The sequence below is a fragment of the Oryctolagus cuniculus genome, chromosome 3, assembly GCF_051225735.1.
Source record: "Oryctolagus cuniculus isolate XC-2025 breed Fujian yellow rabbit chromosome 3, ASM5122573v1, whole genome shotgun sequence".
In the NCBI taxonomy this organism is placed as follows: domain Eukaryota; kingdom Metazoa; phylum Chordata; class Mammalia; order Lagomorpha; family Leporidae; genus Oryctolagus; species Oryctolagus cuniculus.
Window position 1 is genome coordinate 115866689 of NC_142869.1, and position 9942 is coordinate 115876630.

General features: G+C 42.6%; 1 long non-coding RNA gene across 6 annotated transcripts in view; it reads right to left on the reverse strand.

Annotated features, from left to right (window-relative positions):
• LOC103348741 (uncharacterized) overlaps window positions 1–5597 on the reverse strand; it is a 65465-nt gene extending 59868 nt beyond the window's left edge. For 4 of the 6 annotated variants that reach the window (XR_011387322.2, XR_016231628.1, XR_011387326.2 and 1 more), the window contains exons 1-2: window positions 5270–5501; window positions 4669–4724 (exon numbers count right to left, since the gene is read on the reverse strand). This is a non-coding gene — a long non-coding RNA (uncharacterized LOC103348741). Of the gene's footprint in view, window positions 1–4668; window positions 4725–5269 lie in introns of all 6 variants that reach the window. The other 2 variants (XR_016231627.1, XR_011387323.2) reach the window with 2 other exon arrangements.
• Between the last annotated feature and the right edge of the window lie 4345 nt (window positions 5598–9942).

Genomic DNA, 9942 nt, shown 5'->3' on the forward strand with positions numbered 1-9942 from the left:
CTTGTTTTCAGTGGTAGGTTCTGCTATAATAACTTTGCCCACATTACATGCTATAGGCCTTACACAGGCCACTTGCCCAGGGCTGACCTGGCCCTGCAGAAGAGGCTGCTGCCAGTTCGATGAATGCCATCATTCAAACTTTTTTCTAAAGCAAAATCAAAACTGCTAAGCTCCTTTGCACTGAATAATTGTCATCATTATGCTAAAGAAGCTTTAGGTGGACAAAGTGGTGGTAGTTGATTATTGTATATTGCTTCTACTTCTTGATTTTTTTTCTTACAGTATTTTGAGAAGGTTAAATTGATACAAATCTTCTAACACAAAATTTCCAGTAGAACTTTGAGCATCAGAAATGTTCAGTGATCTGTAAATCAGCCACCTGTGACTAGCGCCTACTTGATATGTGGCTAGTGCAACTTAGGAATTGAATTCTTGAACTGTTTTAAGTAACTTAGATAGCCACACATGGCTAGTGCCAATGCATAGTGCAAATTCTAAGATTTCTTGATGATACTTCAGGATAATATAGGTTATGCAGGAAGGTTACATGTACTCTGTGACTGTAGTCTTTCCTGCAGAAGCTATTTACTGTAATATAGTTCATGAAATCAAGGTAGGATTAACCACTGTTGACATAAAATGAACAAATAGATAAATGCAACACAACACTAATTCAACAAATATTTACTGAGCTCATTTTATGAACTGGGTACTATACGGGGCACTGAAAATAGCATCATGGGCCTGATGATTCTTTTACTTTGTATGTAGATGATGACTGATAGATGGTAGATAATTTTATAAATAGCTTTCACTGTAAAATACAGCTGCCTCTGGGTATATTTATATATAAACATAGTCAACTACTGGCCCTATGAAAGTCTCCAAAGTGAGAAAAAGATAAATGTTCCATGGGCCAAAGTGTATGCTTGCTGACATATTAAACAGTCTTGGAATTCCCATATTGAAAATAACCTGTTTAACTTTCACTAGTATAATGCCTATGAATAATGAGCAGAGGACTTCATTTCTTCTCCCCACCCCCACCACAACACATGTTAACATTAATTCTATGGAACACACTTGGGGAACTGGAGATTAATGTTAAGGTATTTTACAAGGCATAAATAATCAAAAACACTGGATCATCTAGGATAGCATTTCTCAAAGTGCTGTTTGTGAATCTTTAGGGGGCTTGAATATGTTTCCAATAGTACACAATTTCTCTGGATAACTTCCAAATGATATGATTTTAGTTATATCACCTTACATATTAATATGAGCACATTATAGATCATGTAGGTAAACATAATACTACAGAATATTGCCACAAGGTTTCTTTTAACATTGGCGTGTAATTGTCTCAGATTGAGTTTTTAAAAAAACAGTGGTAGACTTAAAATATCATGTATGACAAATGCAACCCAAATAATGGTAAAGCAAACTGTTCAAAGGTTTCATATAAGACAGAATATAGCCATCATATGACACAGAACATTAAAAGCCTTTTTTTTTAGCTCAAAACAATCTATTCTGTGGCAATTATTGCAATATGTATTTGTGCATCAATTTTAAGAAAATATCTTCTTTAAGCTTCACTATTTTGTACTTCTGCTCATATTTATTTTGCAAATATTTTGGTTTTATAGACTAGAGCTTACTTCTAAGAAATTTTCTATCTAGTTTTATGTTTAGAACATTGTAACTTTTGTAGGTTAATTAACATTATGATCAAAATAACTGAAGTCAAAACTGTAGTACATAAAAATTATTTGTGAGGAAATATTGTTCTAGTGCATTTCCATTACATTTCTGAATGCCTCTTATAGCATTCTTCTCAAATATTTAGCCAATATTTAAAATTGGTTTGCATTCCAAGGTTATGTATCATCTGTTATATTTTCTATGTGGCCAGGAAAAGTCTGGAAAATATTAAAAACTCATCATAGATAATCATCAGTTGACTGTGTTTAATATCACCCCAGATTTTAAAAAATGGCTTTATGAACATATTTAACTATGGCAATGTCAGGGATTTTTTTCTTCTATCTCTATTATCTTTTTTAAAAAAAACTTCTTACACAGCATACACATAACTCAAGGCATGGTTTCAACTATTAAGTCAGTAATTACAAATCTTTTTTTCTAGACCTATTTACTCACTTGAATTCCAGATGTGCATTTCCATTCCTCTACAAGATATTTCTACCAGAATACTCAATGGCTACTTCAAACTCACTCAACCCCAAATTCAAATCTTGTACTCTTGTTCTACATCTATGGTGTTACCTTCCACTCAGTCTCTCAAACTTAAAACTTGGATGTCATCTTTCATTTCTTTCTTTTCTCCACCCTCTCATCAACCGTCCTGCTGATTCTTTCTGCCCAATACTATTGCCTTTAGTTCAGGCTTGCACCATCTCTCAGCTGACAACTCAATAACTGCTTACCTAGATTCCCTGCCATCAGTTACGTTTCAGGCCAGCTTAGCTTAAAATAGGAAGAACATAGCTGATATCACAGAGAATTCTCTGTGGGCTTGTTTCTGTCTCCAGGGCTGGCCTAGCTTCATTTACTGAAACTTCTGTATTACTAGGCTGTAAATTTATCAAAGACAAAAGCTCTATGTCATTCATCTTTGAGTCTTAATGCTTAACAGAGTTTCTAGCATATAATCGGTGCTTACTGTATGCTGTTGAATGTTGACAGGGCACTAGTGAGTGGCTAAGTGCACAGATATTAGAATTGAACAGATCTAGGTTGAGGCAAGATTCTTCACAGCACTTCTCTCAATCTGTAATTATATATTAATGCAACCACTTTTTGTGTTTCCCCAGTAAGACTGTAAGCTTCACAAAGAAAGCATCCTTGTCTGTTTTGCATTTTTCCCAAAGTCCAGTGTCAAGTACCTGGTACCTACCAGGTGCTCAGGTAACAGTTGTTGAGGGGATGAACGGATTAATAAATGATCCATTATGTAAATTCAAAACAGCAAAATTCCATGACTCTCAGAAATATGTATACCACAGCTGGCACTGTGGGGTAGTGGGTTAAGCCTCTGCCTGTGGCGCCCACAATACATACGGGTGCCGGTTTGAATCCTGGTTGCTCCATTTCTTACCCAGCTCCCTGATAATGACCCGAGAAAGCAGTGGGAGATGGCCCAAGTGCTTGGGCCCCTGCACTTGGGACTCCTGGCTTTGGATCAGCCTAGCTTCAGCTGTTGCAGCCATTGTGGTATGAAACAGTGGATGGAAGACTTCTCTGTTTCTCCCTCTTTCTGTCTGTAACTCTGCCTCTCAAATAAATAAATAAATCTTTAAACAAAAAACCTGTATACCATATCAAAACACTGCAACAAACAAAAGACCAAAACACTAAGGTGCTCTTTAGTGATTTGGATTCTAACTACCTAACAGAAAAATTATAACACCTTTTTAAAAGAAAACCTTTGGATGTTTTCAAGCTGGATCAGTTTTCCAGGTTCAAGGTTCTTACTTGTAAGGCTTAGTCATCATCAAGTCTTAGGCAATAATTAATGATAGTCGAACATTACCTCACTCCAACAAGGCAAATAAACTTTTGTGGATCTTGCATTTGCTAACTAAAGAGGCTGGTTTTCTGTTTTGGTTTTGTTTTTGAACTTTACCTTTTGGTGTATTCAATTAGGAGGTCAAACAAGTAAGGCAATGCTAGAAATTTTTCTGTAAAGTCACAGAATTATCAAGTCATCGATATTTCTATCTATGAAAAGGGCCTTAGAAATCATTCAGACCAATTTCTCATCTTACAGATGAGGAAAAGTAAGCCTAAAAAGCTGAATGTATTGGACATGACCATAGAAATGCTGTCTCAGGGCCAAGATACCATCCAGGTTTCCTTCGACAGCATTCCACCAACAACATTATACCAACTGCAGAATACCCCAAACTTACTCTGATTTCTCAAAGTTCCCGATTTATGTTCTGGCATCAATTAATTTAGGGTTGTAATGTTTTCATGACAACATAATTTAGTCTAAATTCATGAGACTGATGTTCAGATCTCATGTCTCATCACCCACCCTTTCACATACCAGGCTCTATGGTGCGATTTTTGTTTTTCCAACCATAAGCACCCACCATAAAGCACAGCCTCACCATAGCTATATATCTACCCTCAACGTCCAAGGAAGGACCATATCTTCTGTGAAAATGGTCCTCAACCTCATCTAAGACAATGGCCCTTTGTATGTCTCCTAAGGATTTTATACTCTGCCTTGGACTGTGGTAGTGATGACTGCATTAGGTGCAAGAACCTCAGGAAAGGGTGTCCCAGGGTTCTTGTGCTTTAAGTCCTGTTCCTCTTTGCAATTAATGTGTATTTTAAAATAAAACAAATGCCTTTTTAGGCTAAAATTCACCATAAATATTTTCTAGAAGACAATTCCTTAGTGTTTGAAAACAGTAGGATTGGAATAGGCATGAACATACAGGATCCACATTGTTTTACACAGTCTTGATGTCACACATTTTAAAGGTATTGTTTCTTTCCTGTCTGCTTTTTTTTCCCTAATTCATTAGTTTTTTCAGTATAGTTAGCTCAAATACACACACACACATAGGGTTTAAAAACCTGCAAGAGTGAAATTTAAGAGCTAGAGAAAATAAGGGTCACATAAATACTTGCCAAGTAACTTCTGTTGTAAATTTAATTTCTATTTCATTTTCCAGAAACAAACATGCCTGTAAAAGAGTGGAAACATAAAAATTCAGTTTATCATTTACCAGCTCAAAGTAAAGGAAATGAGTTTCGCCAACTGGCACTTCTTTGCAAAAATCTATTACGCAATTATTCTAGGCTTGAATTTCACCTAAAACCTTCCTGAAGACCATAGTAACCTGACCACAATCATAATGTATTTTAGGTGAAGCCACGTCCCAAAAGGTGATTCGTGGGATAGCCCAGTAGTGTAATATACTCAAGAGAGACTTGAGCTTTGTCTTTGATTTATATAGTTACATTTCATAGCAGGAAGACAATTCCTTATAACGAATACTACAACTCCAACTACTTCTTGGCGCCCATACGGCTTGCATATGCACTCATAGGCTCACTGGATTCACAACAATCTCCCAAGATCTCTCAGGGTTGGTCCAACGTTCTAAAAGCACCATTTCAAGCCAAGGGAAACGAATGCTTCTGACAAGAGGTTACAAGGTTTTCTCGACCTGGGTGTAAACCTCTAAGTACCGTCCTTCAGAGAACTATGGTCTCCAAACCGCATTACCTGGCCGTCCTTGGCGAACGATCAGGAGCGAAAAGTGCACAGGATGCTGCGGGATGGAGGGCAAACCATACGTTTCTCCCAAATAAGTTAGCACTTGGTAAGGAAGGCAAAGGGGCCCAGAGGAGAGCTGGGCACAAGCACAGATAACAGCGTTCTTAGCAAGAAGAACTTGGCCCCTGCGCACCAGCCTCGGCGGCGACCGCGCTCGGAGACAAGGAACACGCCGAGCGCCACGCCCCTCCGGGGGGGTGTGCGTGTGTCTGTGCACGATCCCCCTTACTCCGCCCACAGGGTCTGGGCAACCGTCACAACGAAGGCCTGGTCAGTCAACAACAGCTGATCCGGATGCCTCCCATCACATAGGCAGTCCACGCCCACCGCCAGACGCCAATTTCCCGCAGACCGGAAACCTCGTTGCCCCGATTCGCTAACCTGCCAGGTAGTGCCCGCGGTAACCGGAAGCTCTTTTGCCCCGAGCACCGGCGCGCGGCGTATCAGCCGCACAGGCGCAGTGGGGCTTGGGCGGAGTTGTAGGCGAGGAGGAAGAGGCGGAGGCGGGGGGTGGGGGCCGGTCCCAGAAGATGGCGGAGGCGGGGGTGAGTTGGGGTCTCTTGGCGGAGCGCGAGTGAAGAGGTGCAGAGAGGAAGCGGCCCGAGGAAGAGGGTGGTCCCTCGGAAGAGGAACTACTTGTGGTTTTGCAGCCTGGGAACACTGGCGGCAGGTGCGGGTGGCTAGGACCATAGATGGGGCCTGCAGGGCGAGGGGCTCCGCTCACCTGGCGAGAGGTCGGCTAGTTCCTGAATGGGACAGTGGAGTCTGGGAGGGGTATTAGGAGAGGCCGAGGCTCCCGGGACGGCGCGGGAGTGAATGAGTGGGGAAAAGCCTGGAGGACGCCGGGAAGGACGACCCTGGAGGTCTGATGAGGGGAGGTCGGCGAGCTGTCAAGCATAACGCTGTCAGGACTCGCGTGGCCTGTGGCCGGCGAGACGGAGCTCGGGCTAGAGAGCGGGCTGTGGCTACACAAGGTAGGGACTTAGTAAGCGTAAGGTCCATCCGGAGAGATGACACGGGGCTGAGGCCGTTGGCAAGTTGGTTTGGATACCTCGGGGGTAGGTGTGTGATTAAAGCCAGTGGGGCCTCTTGCCAGGGCCTGGAAGTCGGTTGGTGATGGTGACCGGAGTTTGAGGGTCACTCGGTGGGGACTGGCGATGTGGAGGAGGAAAGTCGTGGGAGTGACGGGGGGCGGGGGTCTAAGGGTCCTAAAGTGATAACGACGCGTGCCCGGTGAATGTTGGAAAAAGTTGTTAAAGAGTGGTACTAGCCAGATGGCCTAGGAAATCATGCTGTGAGGCACTGGCTGTTTTGTAGAATTGGTGAGGAAATGCATTAAGAAGGAACGGGGAGGCTTGACCGCGGGTGCACCGAAACTGGCCGGCGTCAGTATTGCAGTGGAGCAGGGGTGATGCAGGGGAAGGCGCGCTCCAGCCCTGGTGCAGGAGAAATGAAGCAGCCGCGCTGTGGCTAGCTGGTGCTGTCCAACTTTTGGCTGTGATAGCAGACCACGGAGTGCAAGTGGAAGAGGATGCCCCTACCTATTGGGGCTGCATGGAATAAAATTTGCCCTGCGCTATTCCCGTCCCCCTCCCCCCTTCATTTAATTTTTTTCTCTAGACTTTGTGCTCAGTATTGCCTTTTGGCGCAGTGTGTTTTGTCCTAGTTCTCAGTTCGTGTCTGGTTATAAAGTGACCACGCTGTGAATTGTGTACCTTTGGGAAAGAGATTAAAGAGGAAAGGATAAAATGCAGTTCAGGAATTTAAGGACAGCTTGCTTTTACTGTCAACAGAAAATTCTCCCCAAATCTTAGCCTAGCTTTTTTTCAGGACTAAGGTTTGACATTGAAAAGCCATAATGGGTTCTCAAATGCTACTTGCTTAGTGGTTTCTGTGTGTGGGTTTAAAAGTTAAGAGAAAAGAGTTGACATGGCTTCCAGGCAAACATTTTTTTTTTCCTTCCTGCAAGTTTATAATGTCCCTAGCATATGATTCATATATGTGTGTGTTTGTGTGTGTATGTGTGAAGGGGTAAGCTGTTTCCCTGATTTAAGTGTGTTTTTCTAATGCTTATTTTGTTTTTGAGAATGTCATTTTGAGAGAGAGCATATCTTGAAAAAGATGTGAGGTAGTAATTTAACTTTATTATTTAGTCGTCTGCCTGTCCTAAGCACCTGGAAAGCCAGGAATCTGAAGCAGCAGCCGTCCTTCTGTGACTCCTTATCACTGGAGGGGGAATGATCCTGATGCTTGGGTCAAGGGGGTGTTGTAGTTGTTAACAACCTGTTAACTAGGGTTCCAGCCTGCTCCCAGGGCTACTAGGAGATTTTTTGGATGTGTGTGAGCGGTTTCAGTGGTCAGCATAAACTTTGATTTCCATTCTCAAAGTCCACAATCACAGCCCTCTTTCATTTATCTAAAAGGACTAATATCAGGGCCGGCACCGCGGCTTAACAGGCTAATCCTCCGCCTAGCGGCACTGGCACACCGGGTTCTAGTCCCGGTTGGGGCGCCAGATTCTGTCCCGGTTGCCCCTCTTCCAGGCCAGCTCTCTGCTGTGGCCCAGGAGTGCAGTGGAGGATGGCCCAAGTGCTTGGGCCCTGCACCCCATGGGAGACCAGGATAAGTACCTGGCTCCTGGCTTCGGATCAGCGCGGTGCGCCAACAGCTGCGGCGGCCATTGGAGGGTGAACCAATGGCAAAAGGAAGACCTTTCTCTCTGTCTGTCTCTCTCTCACCGTCCACTCTGCCTGTCAAAAAAATAAATAAATAAATTTAATATCAATCCATGGACAGGGGTCGTGTGCCTGGAACAGTGCTTTCCTGTTATTGATGATTTATTATCGAGTTCTCCAAATCATGTAAACTATTTTTCTTTCTGTGCAGTAATCTATGTAAATTTTTGAAAACATCATTTTGGTATTAGTAGTAGTTTGTCAATATGATTTTGAAAGCTGTTTCTGTGTGGCACTTCAGTGGTTGACATGTAGTATTTGTAAATGGAGGCAAAGTGGTCAAGTGGGAAGAACTCTGGACATGCAGAACGGTTGGGCTCAGCCCTGATGTTATTTGGTCACAGTTTTGTGATTCTGAAAAGTTAATTGATCTATTTTGTTTTGTAAAATGTGCTTAAAAGCACCTACCTGTTTATCAGGATTGTTGCTGAGTATCTATTTAAAAATTGCCCTTAAACAATATCTATACCAGAGACTTCTTTTCTAGTTGGCAAGTTACTGGTCATATAATCTATACTTTTCATGTATTTTTTTAAAATTGGGAGTATCAAATTTATCATTGCTGTTAGAGCAATAGTTAAAGGTATATGGCTGTGTGTTTAAGTGTAGTACTTAAGACACTGCTTAGAACACAACATTCCTCACTGGAATGTCTGAGTTTGAGTCCCAGCTCCACTCCTGATTCCAACTTCCTGTTAATGCAGACCCTGGGAGGTAGAAGGTGATGACTCAAGTAGTTGGGTCCCTGCCACACACATAAGACCCACATTGAGTTCCTGGTTCATGGCATGTGCCTAGTCCAGCCCCAGGAGGTACAGTCATTTGGGGATTGAACCAGTGAATGGAAGATCACTATCTCATTCTGTTTTTGAAATAATAAGAAAAATTATAAAAAATTAACCCTCTTTAAAAAATAAACATACAGGTATACTTTGATCTTTTTAAAAGATCAATTTATTATATTTTATTTTATTTTAAAGATTTATTTGAAAATAAGAGTTACATAGAGAGAGGAGAGGCAGAGAGAGAGAGGTCCTCTGTGCGCTGGTTCACTCCCCAGTTGGCCCCAACTGCTGGAGTTGCACTGATCTGAAGCCAGGAGCCAGGAGCTTCCTCTGGGTCTCCCACACAGGTGCAGGGGCCCAAGGACCTGGGCCATCCTCTACTGCTTTCCCAGGCCATAGCAGAGAGCTGGATCAGAAGTGGAGCAGCCGGGCCTCAAACCGGCGCCTATATGGGATGCCGACACTTCAGGCCAGAACATATAACCCACTGACCACAGCACTGACCCCTCAATTTATTTTAAAATCAGAGTTACAAAGAGAGAGGGAGAGACAGAAAGACCTATCATCCATCTACTGGTTCACTCTCCAGAGGGCCACAACGGCCAGGGCTGGGCCAGGCTGAATCTCAGAGCCTAGAGCTTTGTCTGGACCCATGTCTGGATACTTGGATGGCAGGGACCCAAACATTTGGGCCATCCTCCAATGCTCTTCCCAGGTCATTAGCAGGGAGCTGAATTGGAAGTGGAGCAACCTGGACACAAACCAGGTCTGTTTGTGTGTGCAGTGTGCCGGCACTGTAGATGGTGGTTTTACCTACTGTGCCACAACACTGGTTCCTATAATTTGTTTTTAAGCAAATAGTATCAACACATAATCGGAAAAAACACAATTCACTTAAAAAACTTAAATAAAAAGATACTTATTCCCTAGAACTTTCCCTTGAGTGTAACCCTCTCTGCCACCGGGTGACTGATATTATAAACACGCTTTTTAGAAAATCTAAACATTTTTAAAATTTATTTGAAAGGCAGAGAGAGAGAGAGAGAATGAATGATTGAAATCTCCCATCTACTGGTTCATTTCCAGAACCTATAACAGCTGG